Below are 17112 nucleotides of genomic sequence, written 5' to 3'. Positions count from 1 at the left end.
TGCGCATGCGCAGACCGTCAAAATGAGGTCACGCGCACACGCAGAAGTGCCGAAACGTGACCCACACAAACGCAGACGCGCCATCACGTCTTGCGTTCCATTCGGGATGCGAACGGGGCTCCGGAACAGATCCTGTTTGCATCCGGAGGTACCACTGTAATCTTGATAGCCGTCATGGAGCATATTAATCGGTGATCTGTCCAACAGTTGTTGGCACTCTTCATAGCTCTGAGCACATCACGGCTATCTTCAGCTCGGACAATTACATAGTCTAAGAGGTGCCAGCGGTTTGACTGAGGGTGCCTCCAAGATGTTTTAAATTTATTTTTTTGTCAAAAGAGTGTGTTGGTAATAACAAGGTTGTGTGCTGCACATATCGTCAAAAGTAAGATTCCGTTCTGGTTGCTGTTGCCAATTCCTTCTTTCCCAATAGTCCCAGGCCACAGAAATCTCACCCAACTCTTGCATTAAAATCACCCAGGAGGAAATTTTTATCCTCCTTAGGCATCTCTAATAGGATGGTAGCCAGCTAAGAGTAATTTTTTTTCTTTAATGTCTTCATTGGCATCCAGTGTTGATACATAAGCACGGAGAACAGTAGCCTGTTGGTTTTTGGCAAGTCTTATTCAAAGGGTTGAAAGTTGCTCATTAATGCTGGGAGGGACTTCTGACAAGATTTAGTTGGAATTATTTTCATTTAGTGCAGGCTGCTCAGAGAACATTAATATGGGGCAGTATGCTGATACAATAAATACGAAGGAAGAGAAGGAGAAGAAGTTTAAAACACACTTCAAAGAGTGGTTGCTTCAACTCTTTTGCAGGACTTGTTCCAGGTGGGGGCGAGAGAGAGAGAGAGAGAGAGAGAGAGTTGGCTAAGTGAAACACTTCAAATGGTGAAGTAAGCTGCAAACTTGCCTTGTTTACTAAACTTAGCTTTACATATCATGCAACTTAAAAGCAATCCAAATCCACCTTTTGACTTGTCCAGGTCTTGATCAGTTTGCTAGCAATAAATTTGCCGAGAAGTTTGAAGGAGGCATGAAAGGTGGGAGTCTGGGAAATTATCTAGTCCAGCTTCCTGTTTTCATAGTGGCCACCCAGGTGCCTGTGGAAAGCCAGCAAGCAGCGCCCGCATGGAAGAGCAATCTCTCCTCCTGCAGTTTCCAGCAACAGGTGTTCAGAAGCATTGCTGCCTCCATGACTAGTAGCCATTGATAGTCTTCCCTCCATGAGCTTGCCCAGTCCTTTTTAAAAGCCATATTCAAAAAATGCAAGAATGATGCTGTTGATAATGATTCCACTAAAACCATCTGATCAGGGGCTCCCTTCTGCACAATATAGGAACTTAGTTTTTGGTGGGGGATCCCTGTCCTTTGGAATTCCCTCTCCTTAAAATAATAGCCAGGCACTTTGTATGTTGTCTTTTCAACACCTGCTAAAGACTTTCTTCTTCCAGTAAGCCCTTGAAGTAGATATCTTTTCTAGTCTGCATATGTTGGAACTCATTATAAGTATTTAAATCCAGGTGGGGAAAACCTGTACCTGTGACAATGCCTGCTGCTTGCCTGGATGAAAAATAGTACTAGTCCAGAGGCCTCCATGGGCATAGCCAGGATATATGGGGGGGGGGCAGAACACCCACCTGTCATCATCCTCTGGCTCTGTCTAGCAGATTCAGAATGAAATGTCTCAACAACAGTTGTTTTAATTTACTTTCTTTTGACTTCTAGTGCTCAGAAAAATCTGTCAAAATCTTCAGTCATCTGAAAACTAGGAAGTTAACGGTAACATCATGTAGTTAACGAGTATATTTTGCAAAAATTTCAAAGAACATGCCTTTTTCATTTTTATTTTTTTTTAATCTAAGCTCAAACAAGTTTTCTTGGATTTGCTGAAAAGCTTTTCGGTGCTTCCTTCTCAAATTCCTCCTCTTTTCTATTGCAGCTGAGTAAGATGTTCCCTTGTCATCCTCGACCTTAGCCAGGTCTTTGCTCTCTGCAAGGGACTGAATGGCTGCTCCAGGGCACAAGTGGTGCCTGGCTGAGCAAGAGAGATGGTCAGTTAGACCCACTGTTGTAGGATCCTAAATTCGGATGTTCTGCAGAGAGTGGCTCACACATTTCAACAAAGTAGTAAATTATATGCTACATGCATAAGTGTAGCAAAAGCAGGCACCAACTTTTTCTTGAGAAATGCTCGTTAGGGAGGGAGATTGCAGTATCTTGGTGAGCATTTCAATTTCAAATATTCTAATTATTTCTGCTTTTAGCTAGGTATTGCTGTTTATTTACTTGATGGGGGGAGCTGCCCAGCTGCCCCCCCCACTATGCCCATGGAATCATCTGACTCTTGAAAGGCTGGAAGGCAAGGACCACATGCCTATTTCTGGTCTACGCTCTGGTCATTCTTGAGCTGCAGCTTGTAGCTCTTGGGTGCTCAACATAAACACAAGTGGTGCTGTTATTTGTCCATTTGACTTTCATTTATTCAAGATGTGCATTCTCTGGCCTTAAAAGCCCTCAAGGAGAACCTAGGAGACTGTCTTGCTGAAGCAGAAAGAGAGCCCAAATGGGTGGCCATGCATTTCCACAGCTCCAGCATCACAGGGCAGCTCTGGCTAAAGTTTCTGGGAATTGGACTCCAGACTGGGGGGGAGGTCTGGCTGTGTGGTGTAGTGGGTAGAGTATTGGGCTGGGACCTAGAAGGCCAGAGTTCAAATCCCCACACAACCATGAAGCTGTCTGGGTGAGCTTGGGCCAGTTCCTGCCTCTCAGCCTAACCTGCCTCACAGGGTTGTTGTGAGCATAAAATGAGGAGGGGGAAGACCCTTGAGCTCCATGGAGGAGCGGTGGGAGAATAATGCTTGGCCTCCACCAGGGTTGCTAACATGAGGTAAGCCCCTCCCTGCATAATCAATCACACGCCCCAATGGAAGGGCAATGCCCATCCACTTTGGGCTGGGAGCTGCCTTTGGAGTGAAGTCTAGCCAGTGGAGATAATGCAATAAACACATCAATCTCCTGTTCCGCACACTGGCTGACTAGATGCCTCTGGGAGGCCCACAAGCCAGGCAGGAAAGCAACCTCCCCACATGCTGCTTCTCCCCAACAGCTTGTCTCATTCTGTGTCTTGGAGCAACAATTTATACATGGAGGTCCTAACAGCATGGAACTGGGCCAGGCCCACAGGAGGTCAGAGGGGAGATGGGGGCAATTCCTGGGCTGATGGCTGGCGTCTGCTTCCTGGGTCAGGAAGGAGTTGCACTGGAGCTCAGTGCTATAAAGTTTCAAACTATGTACCTGTTGTTCACTGCTTCCTCGAACATTTTTGTGAGGCTTTTTTGGGGGGGTGCAAACTGCATAAAGGGGTTTCTTTTGACAATCCAATGGTATATAAATGTTATTGGATAAATTAAATTAGAATGAACTCAACGGAAATTAATTGTGAAGTGGTGAAGGTCTAGCTATCTGCTTGTGACGTCTGTTATTCCTGTACTGCATCATTCCTGTTCTTGTGCATGATTTTGTTGTGCCTTGAGAGTGAGATAACAGCTCTAGACCTACAGCAGCTATCCTTCTGCAAACAACCAGGACCTCAAGGACTGCAATGCTTTCCTATCTAACCTTTCCTCTATTTTTTGACCATGTAGAAGTTACATGTTCCAAATGTTTTGGAAAACTCCCGGATAATCATCCTCCTTCTATGGGAACTTTGCCTCAAAAAGCCTGCACTTATGTTCTATGGCTAGGCACAGCCTTCTGAAGATTGTTTAATAGCATTCATCTTATTGTGAGGCTACTTATGTACCCTGGGAGTAGAATAGGGCATATAACATATTTCAGATCAATTTTACAACAGCCTGCAGTTTGATTCCACTCTTTGGCTGACAGAACATGGGAGGTCATGAACTGGACAAGCCTAAGTGATGGGGATAGTGTTTATCCCTGAGTTCCCGGGGTTGTGTTTTCATTGTGGCAGCATGGCCTATAAGAGGCTGCCAGTGGGGGGTGGCTCAAAGGGGAATCATTTTTCCAACGTCACCATCACCCGCAACATCACAGGTGAGGAACCTTTGAACTAAGGCAGCTTTGCACATAGAAGAGAATCAGGAGAAGCAACTGCAAGCCCCTTAACAGACACACACTGTGTTTCAAAAAGTCATGTCCAAACTGTTTCCAAATTTAGGGCTTGTAGAACTGGAATGTGCCATATCTAATATATCTGCGAAGCTTGCTATTGCTTTTAGCAGTACTATGAGAACTAATGGTGATTTGCAGGAGGAAATAGATTCTCTTGTTCAAATAGTCATTCAAAATAATATGGCACTAGGGGCTCATCCACACTTCCAGAAAGCTGCTCTTTAGCATTCAATCAGAGCAAACAGTCAACCCACCATCATTTGTCCTTATCCATCACTACACAGCAGGTTTTCCCTTGGAAAGGGAAAACTGCTCAGATGGTGCTTTCTAGCCATATCACAAGCAGAAGTATGGATGAGCCCTTAATCTCACCCAGAAGCAAAGAGGGGAAGAGTGTATTATTATTTATTTGAGTTGTTGTCATTATGTAACTTCTTCGGGGCAGGTAGAGGCTGAAGTGCAGAGAATTAAGGAAGCAATCCATGTGTTTAATGAGGGGCTGACATTTCTCATGGTTTAACAAGCTGGTTGCCTAGCAGCACCTTCTGATTAAAAAAGCTGATAGTGGGATTTACTTCTGTAGTAAGCATCCTGTTTTCAGGCTAATGTCTGGTTCAGTGGCTTCGTAGGCTAACCCAGCTTGAGATACAGGATACTCAGTGTGCCATCTTGAAAAGGGCACACAAAATTGAAATGTTAATTAAGGTTGTTGCAAGAGTTAAAGTCTGAACAGGAAGAGGGACAAAGATTCATGAAAACAGAGGGGCTCCAAAGGTTCTGACTATGCAAGAAATTATTAAAGGCATAAATGCCTTTTAAGGCTAAGGGGGAGGCTGTTGTGGAAAGCAAGGTTTGAAGAACATAGAGAAAGTCAGAGTACATGTATGTTGAAAAGGGTAAGGCAGTTAAATGCTTGAGGGTGGACAAAATTACGTTTCTGGGCAGGCTTTTGTAGGCATCCACCTGACTTGAGAGACAATGGAGTATGCCTACAGGGGTGAAGTTAAACTGTTGAATTAGCAGGGAAATGACCACCCCATTGCACAAGCTGGCACTGGGTGTATAGAGGTCCCAGGCTGCCCAGATGATAAGACCCTCCCCCCCCCCTTGAGCTCACTGATCTGGTCCAAATGGAAAGAGCAATAATACATTTGGCATCAGCTTGGCTGCAGGAGTTGCTAGAAGGAGGTGTACAAGGTGCCATCCAACCACTCTTGGAGATTCCATTCTGGATTTGTGTAGGGTTCATTCTTTAGTCTTCTCCTCTCTTGAATATACAGTGGTATCTCGGGTTACAGATGCTTCAGGTTACAGACGCTTCAGGTTACAGACTCCGCTAACCCAGAAATAGTACCTTGGGTTAAGAGCTTTGCTTCAGGATGAGAACAGAAATCGTGCAGCGGTGGCAGTGGGAGGCCCCATTAGCTAAAGTGGTGCTTCAGGTTAAGAACAGTTTCAGGTTAAGAACGGACCTCCAGAACGAATTAAGTTCTTAACCTGAGGTACCACTGTATCATGCAAGGCAGCAGAGGTTTAGGGTCAGAATTTTTCTTTTCCCAGATGGGCTCCCTTCCCAGGTTGACCAGGCCCATTTGCCCCTCACTTTCCTTTACAGCATGTGCAGGAATCATCTTCTTGGCTGTTGGACCCACTATTGGTCTCATCCACTCAATCCACAGGAGCCTATCTTTGCATACAGCCAAAGTCCCCAACTCACTGGGGTTTTGAGATCCATTGGCTACTCTCACCTGGTTTAGCCAGCCAGTTGAAGCCATTTTTCGGGCTGTGGCCACTGCTACATGCTATATGCTGTAGCAGGTTAGAATCAGAGAATCACAGAATTGTAGCACTGGAGTCCAGCTAGTCCAGCCCCCTGCAATGCATGAATGTCAACTCAAGCATCCCTAACAGGTGGCCATACAACCTCTGCTTTAAAAACTCAAAGGAAGGGGAATCCACAACCTCCCAAAGGAATCCATTCCTCTATGGCTTGCCCTGTGACTGACAACAATAAGAGCATAGAGTATGGCTGCTTTGCAAGCCATTTAGTGAACAGCCCTGCAGTTTCATTTCCCTCAGCAAAGCTCCTGTATATGCTCTGCTTGTGAGCCTATGTTGCACAGCAGAACTTTTGCTTCTGGCCCTAGGGACTGAGGTGGGGACATGGAGATAAGAGGTGCAGACTTCTGTAGAAACCTCCCTCTCTCTCTCTCTCCTCTGATGTGACCTAAAAAGTTCACAGGAAGTGAACCAATAGTTAGGTCCATCTGTACTGGCTCAGTATGACCTATTCTGACAGATGCTGTCTTTGCAGTTTGTGCCCAAGAGCCTTTCAGCTCGAGAGATCTGGATCTGAACCTGGGACCTACACGCCAAGGCTGTGGTAAGAAATAGCCTTTGGCAGGTGGTCATGTTTGGGCCCTGTCTGTGTGGGAATGTTCAGGGAGGCAGGAGAGGATATATTGTTTAATTATATCCTTTCCAACATGTGTTAACAAGTTCTATAATTTAGCAGAGTAACATCTCCCTTTTAAACTCACACAGTGGATAGGTTTGCCAGGCTTGCTTAAGCCTCTAAAATAAGTTTCCTGTTAATTCCCCTTTAAAGGTAAAGGTAAAGGTACCCCTGCCCGTACGGGCCAGTCGTGTCCGACTCTGGGGTTGTGCGTGCATCTCACTTAAGAGGCCGGGGGCCAGCGCTGTCCGAAGACACTTCCGGGTCACATGGCCAGCGTGACAAGCTGCATCTGGCGAGCCAGCGCAGCACACGGAAACGCTGTTTACCTTCCCGCTAGTAAGCGGTCCCTATTTATCTACTTGCACTTGGACGTGCTTTCGAACTGCTAGGTTGGCAGGCACTGGGACATAGCAGCGGGAGCGCACCCCGCCGCAGGGATTCAAACCGCCGACCTGATGATCGGGAAGTCCTAGGCGCTGAGGTTTTACCCACAACGCCACCCGCGTCCCTCTTTATTCCCCTTTATTCCCTCCTAAAAGGAATAGACATGACACAGTCTTGTATAAAAGGTATAAAATAGTTTAGTCACACCCATCTCTGGTCAGAAGGAAACAGGAAGTTTATCTACTGGCTGGACAAACATCCCTCTCTAGGAATGTAGTATTTGACTGCTCTGTATTTGACATCCCACAATCTGGAGAGTTGAACCCAGGGATTCTCAGTTAGGGTCACCAGGGCCAGCACAGGACATTATGCTGCTACTAGCAATCCCTACCCTACCCCAACTCCCACCTCTCACAACCTCCTCCTCTGCCGTAACACCTCTTCCTGTTGGATGCAATTCCCACCCTGGAGCAGGTTGCAGGTGTCATTTCCACCGCCCCCCCCTTTCCAAATGCCTTTCCTCATTCTTTTTGTGCCCTCCAGGGTGCCAACTTGAATAACATATCCCCACCCCACATAATCAATCACATGACATGGTGCATGCACACCATTTGAATGGCAGTACACATCAACTTGGGGGCCCCGACCCCCTCAAATATTTTATTGTGGAAGGGGTCCAAGGGGACCTGGGCCTGTGAGAGCTGGCTCCTGTGATGCTCTCTGGCTCCTTCCTTGCCTGCTGGTCTCCCTTCCTCTCTCTGCCATCCTAAAACTCTCTCTGGATTTTGCTCAACTCTCTCTCTCTCTCTGTGTGTGTCCATGTTGCTTCACTTTCATTGTCCTCCCTTCAGTCTCCACCCGTCACTCTCTCTCCTGGCCCATCCATGGGCATTCCACTGCCTGCAGCATGCCAGGGTTCTACACATCCAGAAGCAAGGCCTCAGGTGTTTCCCCTGATTGCATCTTCACCACAACCCTGTGAGGTAGGCTAAGTGGTTGGTAAGGGACTGGCCCAGTATAGCCCAGTGAAGCTGCCAAAGCCAGCAGGATGGCAGTTAAGATTAAACACACACACACACGTTCCCCTCAGATGAGAAAGCCTGGATGAGTCATGCTAGCAGCCTGTGGCCCTGATGGGCTTAGAGGCAGCCCAGCACACCTGGTATTCCACCTCTCAACCAAGGAAGAGAGAAAGAGCCAAGCGCCACCAGCGCAATTAGCAGCCACCTTGATGACGAGCATCCAGGACCCTTTCACACAAAAAGCAGCCCGTTAGCAAGAGCCACGCGGCAAAGCGCACGGGCAGAGGCGGGCACCCCAAGGCCAGGCTGCATCTCTGCCCGCCCCCGGCTCTGCCCCCTTGTCTGCAAGCAGGCTGCCTCCTGGGAGGATCAGCGCTTTTCTCACGGGACAGAAGCGCACGACTTTCCCCTCCCACTTGCCGCCCGCCCCAGTCCTTCTCCGACGCCTCAGATCCGTGCGCGCAACGACTCATCCCAGGTGCTTGCAGAAAGCGACAGAAACTCCAATTCTTCTTATTCGGTAGGTTTTCTGTGATCCAGACAACTTTTTACCAAAAAGTATGGGTTGACTACTGATTTACCATTTAAACGGCAAAAAGACCTAGGTTTGTAGGACAGGTGAAAAAAACCACGAATTACATTTAAAGTTCTGCGAGATTGTTGCTTGGTGCGGTTAACGGAATGGGGGATATTGAGAAATAAGAGACTTTGGGAATTAGAAGGTTAGGATTTAAGGGTTAGATGGCTTGGATATTTGTGGTAGATAAAATTAAAGTAATTGCGCACTTTAAGAACCACTCTGTTAGACGTGCGTGGCGTGTTAAGAATCTGGAAATAGATATAAAGTTAGTTTATGCGCAAAGACTCCATTTTGGGTTTCACCAGAAGCCGCTTTTTACAGAAAAGGGGTGACGGATAAAGAGAAATGGTTAACCTTTCGAGAGTTCTTAAAGTCGAAACGAGGAGATTGTAAAATTAAAACAAGGGAACAATTAATAGTGGAAGGTTACAATTTCCAGTGGTTTTCTCTTTTACAATTTATAAAAGAGGGCTCGGTTCTTTTTCGGGGGAGGGGGTGGCGGGGATTTTTGCTGTTGCTGATGTTAATTTTTTACATCTTTATTTTGGATCATATGATTTATGTGGAATATTATGATTTACGTGGATTTTTTTCAATTTGGTTGTGTACCTTTTGACATTTTGTTCATTGTTTATGACTAGTTTTGCTGTGTTTGCACAAAATATATAATATTTTATTTTTTGTAAGCTGCCTTGCACACGGTTTGAACTTTGGAAAGGCAACATACACCACTGGGTTTTTCAGGTATCCAGAGAAATTGTGGATTTTAGGACTTAGGAATGGGTCAGTAGCTTTATTTGGCAATGCCAGAAAAGACTGCCCCTTAAAATTCTGTTTCTAACGCGTAGTATTTAAAGGCAAACTTTATCCTGTTTTATGTCAGGAGTTGGGAATTCTAGAAGTAGAATTCCTTTTTACACGTTCTTACTTCCTGTACTGCTTGAATGGAAGAGTAAAAACTTCACTTACTAATTAATTATGTTAAGCGAGGCAAACGTTAGGTCAGGAAGCGAAAGAGAGACTATGGAAAGAGAGACTAGAAAGCCGAGTAAACGGGACTGTATTGCCTTCGCTGCCCATTTCTGCCTTCAGGCACAGAGCACAGTAATATTTCAGGTGTTCTAGTGTATAATTCGGAGGCAGGAGGAGAAAGGGAAGGCTGATGGGTCTGTATGCATTTGGAGCAGAGGAGGAGGGTCTGTGGAACTGCCCACCACTGCCGTGTACTGTTCCCAAGATAGGTAAAGATCATTAAACAGTTTTCAAATTGAAAAAGGTGTTTCATTTTTAATAACAGACATACTAAAGCTGTAGTCACACTTGAAGGACTTATTGGAACTAGCAAGCCACCTGACAAAAAAGAAAGGTTGAGTAGTTCTTCATTACTTGCTCCAAATGATCTTAGGGAAATCTTCTGCCACCCACCACAAAATTAGAGCTGTTTCTCGCATTGGGTCTGACTTGCCCTCTAAACACAGTTTGACAAAGTTCTGTAAGTCCCTCCAAGTGCTGCAGGCACTGAGCAGGGTCCGGTGTGGTTTCATATTGGATAGGAGACCATGTGTTGGGATTCCTGCATTGCAGAGGGTTGGTCTTGATGACCCTCAGGGTCCCTTCCAATTCTACAATTCTATTATTCTAACTAGAAAAAGAATAAGGAAGGCACCAGCAGTATATGATCACAGCGGCCAGATTATTCCATGTACAAAGATGGAAGGACTTCTTACTACCTACAATGGAAGAATGGTTATTGAAATCAATGGATTTGGCTGAGATAGCAAAGCTGATGTGCTTAATTAGAGAAAAATCACTGTTGACATTTATTAATGAGGGAATTAAAAGGGAAACCCTTTTTTGCACTGAAAGGAACATGAACTTGTGATAATCTGGGTTCAAAGACTGGGGGGGGGGAGGTTGGTTTATGGAAAGAAGAAGAATTGGATTTTAATATGAAGAAAGAGTTTTGCATAAGTTTTTAAAGTTGATAGATGAAGAATCAGAAGTCTTCTTCTTTTCTTTCTTATAGATTTTATGTTTAAAAAATGCTTGATATCTGACATTGATTTCTGTATACTGTTTTTTCCTTGTCTTTCAAGCTTTAATAAAAAATAGCCTTTGAAATCAGCCGGTGCTTTGGTCAGAAGACCACAGAAGACGTCCACAGAATGGAGAAGAAAAGTTCACCCAAGTCCCCTCCCAAGTCCCCTGCTGAGACCCCAGCTGAATCGCTGGATGAGCCTTCTCTTCCCCAGCCTGATCCAGAGTCCACTGAGCGCCCAGCTTCAGTTCCCAGCACTGCTGTTGAAAGCAGTGCTGTCTTGGGCCAGGAAGAGCCGAGGTCCCAGCACCCTTATCCACAACTGTTTGGATGGGGCGCCTCCTCCTCCTCTGGCAGAGCTCCATTGCCGGCCCCTGAGCTGAGCACCGCAGATGTGATCAAGCCCTTACTTTTCTGCCAGCCTATGGCCCATGTATACCCACGGGTCCGGGGGCATGCCATACGACCTTCCAGGTGCTTCACTGGAAGTGTTTCCCTCCCAGGCCAAGAAAAGCCGGCTCTTAGGCTGGGCTCATCACGCCGCCGTGGCATCAGCCGAAGTGTTTCCTTTATGATCGATGAAAGTCCAGCTCCTAGGGAGAGCTCCACATGCCGTGGCAATGGCCAAAGTGCTTCCCCCCCAGGGCGAGAAAATCCATCTCTGGATGAGATTTCTTCTACCCAGGGAATGGGTCGCAAGTGTGCAGCGACATTCTCTAGCCTGAAGTCTGGGAGTAAGAAAAGTGTGTCCAGCTTTGAGGGCATCTCCTTTGAGAGTGCTCTCCAGGGGACCCAGGCTGTTTCCTCTACCTTTAAGTCTCCAGAGGGGTCTGTCCCAGCTCCAAGCACAGCTGATGTGGCTAAAGGCGGTCAGGGGCAAGGCCAGGTAAGTCCAGATTGAGAGGTAGGGAAAGAGCTTTGAGGCAGTAATGCCCACCTTGAGCCTCTCCAGCTGGTTTGGACAACTGCCCCCATCCCTGACCCCTGACTGTGTGGTCATGGTCTGATGAGAGATGGAGCCCTGGAACACCTGGAGGGCACCAGGCTGGGGAAGGATGTCGTGAGGTGGAAGGCAAAAGGAAGGCAGCCAGCCAATCCCAGGGTCCGTCCTTCTTCTCCTGCATGCCACATTTCCAGAAGGCAGCTTCTAGCTTAATGGCTCACCTGAGTTGCCATGCTTTAAACTGAGGAAGCCACAGTGGCTCAACAGAACTCACAAGTTAGGAAGTCCTATGTTATAGTCCCCATCCTATTCGGTTTGTGGGGAGAATAGTGCAGTTTCCCTGTGGGTTGGCAGCCTGCAGAGGGTGGCATGTGGGCCCAGGAAAATGGCTTTGTTAGGGGAGCCTCAGAACTCGTCATCAGCATGTTTGTTCCCCGTTGCACCAAAGTGGGAACTGTCTTGCAATTCAGGCTTGTGGCACACAGGTAGAGAAGGTGAGCTGTTCATGTCTTCAGATGCCTGGGAGAAGAGAGCAGTGGGTGGGGGCAGCCACTGCTACCCCTTCTAGAAAGGAGGCCTTTGCCAACATAGGTGCAATTCTGGTCCAGGTGGGAAGCGTGTTTATCCATCATGCATTTGGAGGAATGCTGCTGCCAGCCAGTACGGGCTATTAAGGATATTTTTACTTTGGCCTGTTTATTTTGCTGTATTTCAATGTTTGCATATTTTCTGACATTGTTGTAAAGTGCCTTGAGATTCCCACACAATAGGTCGCAGGTAAATACTCTAAAAACAATAACTCCCCCCCCCATCATGTCACAAAGTCAATTGACACAGAGCCTAAATAATGCCAACAAGCTCTTCTACCTGGAAGTGCAACACCAGCCCTTAAACACAACAGCATGATGTGCAGTTGTCACACGGCTATGAGCCCATTTCTCATAGGCCATTAATGCAGGTCTGAATAGTGCTTTTTTGGGAATCCCCACCCCCCTGCAGAAAAAGAGCATCTGCCCCTGAAATCCTTCCACTTTAAAGTATATGAATGACAGATACCTTAAAAATGTCTCCTCTGATATTTGGGTCATGTGTCTCATAGAAAAAACATGCCATGGTTTCTCGTGGAGGAAAACCTGCCATGAAATTTGGCAAAGGAGCTACAGGAACAAGGATCCCAGTTTCTGGCGGTGAGCTGACTTGGCTTTGGTTGGGGAGGGTGTACACTGTAGGGGATTGGTCTGCTAATTTCTAATGGGTGCTTGTGCTAATTAGGTTGGGGTGTGCATCCTCTGGACCGCAAAATATCTGACTGATCTTATATTCTTTTCCTGCAAGGCTGCAGTTAGGTTAGTGAGTGGCAGGCTATTGCCTCTCTGGTGTATCAGCAGTACTGTAGAGTTAGGCGCCTAAACTTGGCCAGATGGTAAATCCTGATAGTTGGGTCAGGATGCATATGGAACGGGTTGGGGAAAGACGGAACTCCTTTATGAACTCAAGAGCTGGTTATATGTTGGGATAGGGGAGGAAGAGGGCTGGGTAGACTCTTACGGTTTGTGTAGCAGGCTGTGAGAGCTTTTGGCATTTTCCTCAACAGCTGTTACACTGCATGCTAGTATGAAGGTGGAAACCAGCAACTTTCCATTGTGTGTGGGGTGTTGACCACAACACTTTCATCAGGCTGTGGTCTGAATGGAGATACATTGCAGCCTTAGGACTCAACTTGATGCCTTTCCTAAATTGGTGTTTGTGGTTTTTGCAGCTGGCAATAAGAAGAAAGCATTAGGTGAAGGATCCCACCAGAGGTCATCTCGGTCAGACAAAATTAAGTGTGCAAGGAAAGCAGTCTCAGCAGTGGTAGTGGATCTTAACACTTCTCCTAGAAAGATAGGAAATAGGTGCTGGACTGAAGCTGTGTGCGTTTGGAAGAGGAACTATGTTGACCCGCCAGGGGAAACTGTAACTGCCTGGTGAGGCAGCTCTTTGGCTGCATGGCCTTGTGTGGGATAGTTGAATTCGAGAGACAGGGCTTCCCCAAGCAGAATGCTGGCCATCCAGAGTCACAGCACAGATGCTCTTTTCCTGAGTTATAGCAGCTCTTTTGGCTGAGGTGTGGCATGCATGCTTGCCTAGAGAATTCGGGGATGGCCACTTCCAATCTACCATTTTTCTGCTGGAGAGGTGGCTTGCTCCAGCAGAGGGAGGCGGCACTCCACAGAAACACTCTCTGTCATACAAGCAGTCCTCTACAAGGAGATCCTTGGCCTGGAAGGGTGCTGGAAGTGACCATATTCCAGATGAGGGGGGAGCATGAAGCCAGGCTCTGGGCTTTTGTTTCGTGTTGGAATGGAGATGTAAAATCACCTCTTTTGTATTCAGGTCAGGACAACAGATCCACACCTGGGAGCGTGATGGAGGGTGAAGGGATCCGCTGTGGTCCAGGACAAGCTGCACTTGCTGCTCAGGTAAGGCCAGAAGGGGAGTTGGCAGATGAAGTTAATCAAGTCAACTTTAATCATTTAAACTGCCAGGAAAAGGGCCAGTTTAAAATAGTGGCTGTCTAGTTCACCTAGTTCATGAAAAGCACACATGAAAAACTGGTTCTATAATAATAGAAATTGCCTGCTTTGCACCTAAGGAGAGCTTAGAATCATAGAATCATAGAGTTGGAAGAGACCACAAGGGCCATCGAGTCCAACCCCCTGCCAAGCAGGAAACACCATCAGAGCACTCCTGACATATGGTTGTCAAGCCTCTGCTTAAAGACCTCCAAAGAAGGAGACTCCACCACACTCCTTGGCAGCAAATTCCACTGTCGAACAGCTCTTTCTGTCAGGAAGTTCTTCCTAATGTTTAGGTGGAATCTTCTTTCTTGTAGTTTGGATCCATTGCTCCGTGTCCGCTTCTCTGGAGCAGCAGAAAACAACCTTTCTCCCTCCTCTATGTGACATCCTTTTATATATTTGCACATGGCTATCATATCACCCCTTAACCTCCTCTTCTCCAGGCTAAACATGCCCAGCTCCCTTAGCCGTTCCTCATAAGGCATCGTTTCCAGGCCTTTGACCATTTTGGTTGCCCTCCTCTGGACACGTTCCAGTTTGTCAGTGTCCTTCTTGAACTGTGGTGCCCAGAACTGGACACAGTACTCCAGGTGAGGTCTGACCAGAGCAGAATACAGTGGCACTATTACTTCCCTTGATCTAGATGCTATACTCCTATTGATGCAGCCCAGAATTGCATTGGCTTTTTTAGCTGCCGCGTCACACTGTTGGCTCATGTCAAGTTTGTGGTCAACCAAGACTCCTAGATCCTTTTCACATGTACTGCTTGATAAGGATTGAAGAAATGCAGTGTGATACAGAATCTGTTGTAACTTCTCTCAGGTAAGGTCAGAAGGGTGGGTGGAGGGTGGAGTTGATTGAACTTTAATTATTTAAATCACTCAAAAAAGGGCCAGTTTAAAACTGCAGTTGTCTAGTTCACAAACCTCCTGAACAAGCATGAAATACAATTGTGCATACTCATTCTTCTTATTGTGTGCCTGGTTTCAGCCAGAAATGTGGGATTTTCATCATTAAATGTTAACTGGTTTCTATAATAATTGAAATGTGCCTCATTTGTAACTAAGGAGAACTTGATGGCAGCTGAAGAGAACCCAGTTGATCAAAGACGTGCTGGAACTTCTGTTCAGGTAAAGCCATAAGGGCAGGTGGAGGATGGAGTTAATCAAGTCAACTTTAATCATTTAAATTGCCAGGAAAAGGGCCTGCTTAAAACATCAGGCAATGCCATTTATATACTCATAATCCAGAGCAGCCTTTTCCCATGCTCCTCTGAAGTACAACTGCTGTAACACCAGCGCTTGGCCTTCTGGCACCTGCAGGCTAGGGAAAGAGCTCTCTGGGCTCTGCCTGCAATGCCTTTAGCATCCTGGGGTGGAATTCTTTCTCAGCAATAGCACTGTTGGCTTAGGTTTGTTGTTGTTATTCCTGAATTCTTTAACCAGGGCTTCTGCATCTTCTGTAAATGTCTGAAGTAAATATCTACCAATCTCTGTCCTCTCCAGGAAATTGAAGCACTGAGGATGGAAGTCAGAAGACTTAAGAGGGAGGTGAAGTCAATGTATAGAGAAGTTGCAATGATACGCAGAAAAAGCCAGGAAATGCAAGGAAGAGGTATTTTTGAGAATCCTGCACTTGCTAATTCAGGGGCTGCTGCCTTTTCTGAGGGCAGTGATATGGCCCTCCAAATGATGTTGAACTACATCCCATCATCCGTAATGACCACTGGCCATGTTGGCTGGGGCTTATGGGAGCTGGAGTCCAATGCACCTGGAGGGCCACAGGTCTCTCACCCTTGGTCTGGAGCAGAGCTCAGGGTGCCTTTTTGGGAGATGCTAACCTTGCCGGATCGCCTTCACTGGGCAGAAGTCTTGGCAGGAGTGGTGTTTACCCTGCACAGGAGGCCAGAGGCCAGTAGCAGACTGCGCATGTGCCTCTGAAGGGCACCAAGGTTTGCTGTCTTCCTTGTGGCCAGGATTTCCTGTCTTCCTTGGTTGTCCATTTTTTGCCATAAAAAATGAAAGTACAGCATAATGGAAAATACCCTCCAACATTTCTCTGATGAAAATAGGGTCATCCTAAGGAAAAGTGGGACATTCTGGAATCTAACTGGAAACTGGGATGGCTTCTCTAAATCAGGGACATCCCTGGGAAACAGGACACTTGGAGGGTCTGTGAAAATACAGTTTATGGTTGTACATGCCATATACCAATTTTAACCGGTGGTTCTTTGGCTTTTCCCTCAGCTATTCTTTCACTTGAGGAGGAAGAAGAGGAGGAGGAGGAGGAAGAGGAAGAAGAGGAGGAGGAGGAAGAAGAGGAAGAGGAAGAGGAGGAGGAGGCAGAGGAGGAGGAAGAAGAGGAGGAAGAGAAGGAGGCAGAGGAGGAGGAGGAAGAAGAGGAGAAGGAAGAAGAGAAGGAAGAGGAGGAAGAGAAGGAGGAAGAAGAGGAGAAGGAAGAAGAGAAGGAAGAGGAGGAAGAAGAGGAGGAGGAAGAGGAGGAGGAAGAGGAGGAAGAGAAGGAGGAAGAAGAGGAGGAGGAGCAGGAAGAGGAGGCAGAGGAGGAGGAAGAAGAGAAGGAAGAGGAGGAAGAGAAGGAGGAAGAAGAGGAGGAGGAGGAGGAAGAGGCAGAGGAGGAGGAAGAAGAGGAGGAAGAGGAGGAAGAAGAGGAGAAGGAAGAAGAGGAGGAAGAGGAGGAAGAGAAGGAGGAGCCCCCGAAGAAGAAAAACAAAGAAAACTGAGGGAATATATTTTCATTTATATTTCTCTTATCAGTTATATTCCTATAATTATTTTAAAAGTTCAGCAATATGATGTGTATTTGTACTGAATAGAGATTAGTCTTCTGAGCACAGTCTGTGAAAAGGTTTCTGAAGATCAGCAGCACTTGGCTTTAGCTTGCTGCTAAGAAATCACTTGTTGCTCCTTCCTTTCATATATCACTGTTTTATTGCAGTCCTTGCCATAGCTGTCCAGAGAAGTATTCTC

At 46.5% G+C, this 17112-nt stretch overlaps 1 long non-coding RNA gene across 1 annotated transcript; it reads left to right on the top strand.

Annotated features, from left to right (window-relative positions):
- The first annotated feature begins 13944 nt into the window (after positions 1-13944).
- Positions 13945-15727, top strand: LOC128406693 (uncharacterized). Its single transcript, XR_008328581.1, has 3 exons — positions 13945-14026; positions 15193-15255; positions 15631-15727. It is a non-coding gene; the product is annotated as an uncharacterized LOC128406693 (long non-coding RNA).
- Positions 15728-17112: the final 1385 nt, after the last annotated feature.

The sequence above is a fragment of the Podarcis raffonei genome, chromosome Z (genome assembly GCF_027172205.1).
Source record: "Podarcis raffonei isolate rPodRaf1 chromosome Z, rPodRaf1.pri, whole genome shotgun sequence".
Taxonomy (NCBI): domain Eukaryota; kingdom Metazoa; phylum Chordata; class Lepidosauria; order Squamata; family Lacertidae; genus Podarcis; species Podarcis raffonei.
The sequence above is the reverse complement of the archived record's forward strand: the minus strand, read 5'-3'. Positions and strand labels throughout refer to the sequence as shown.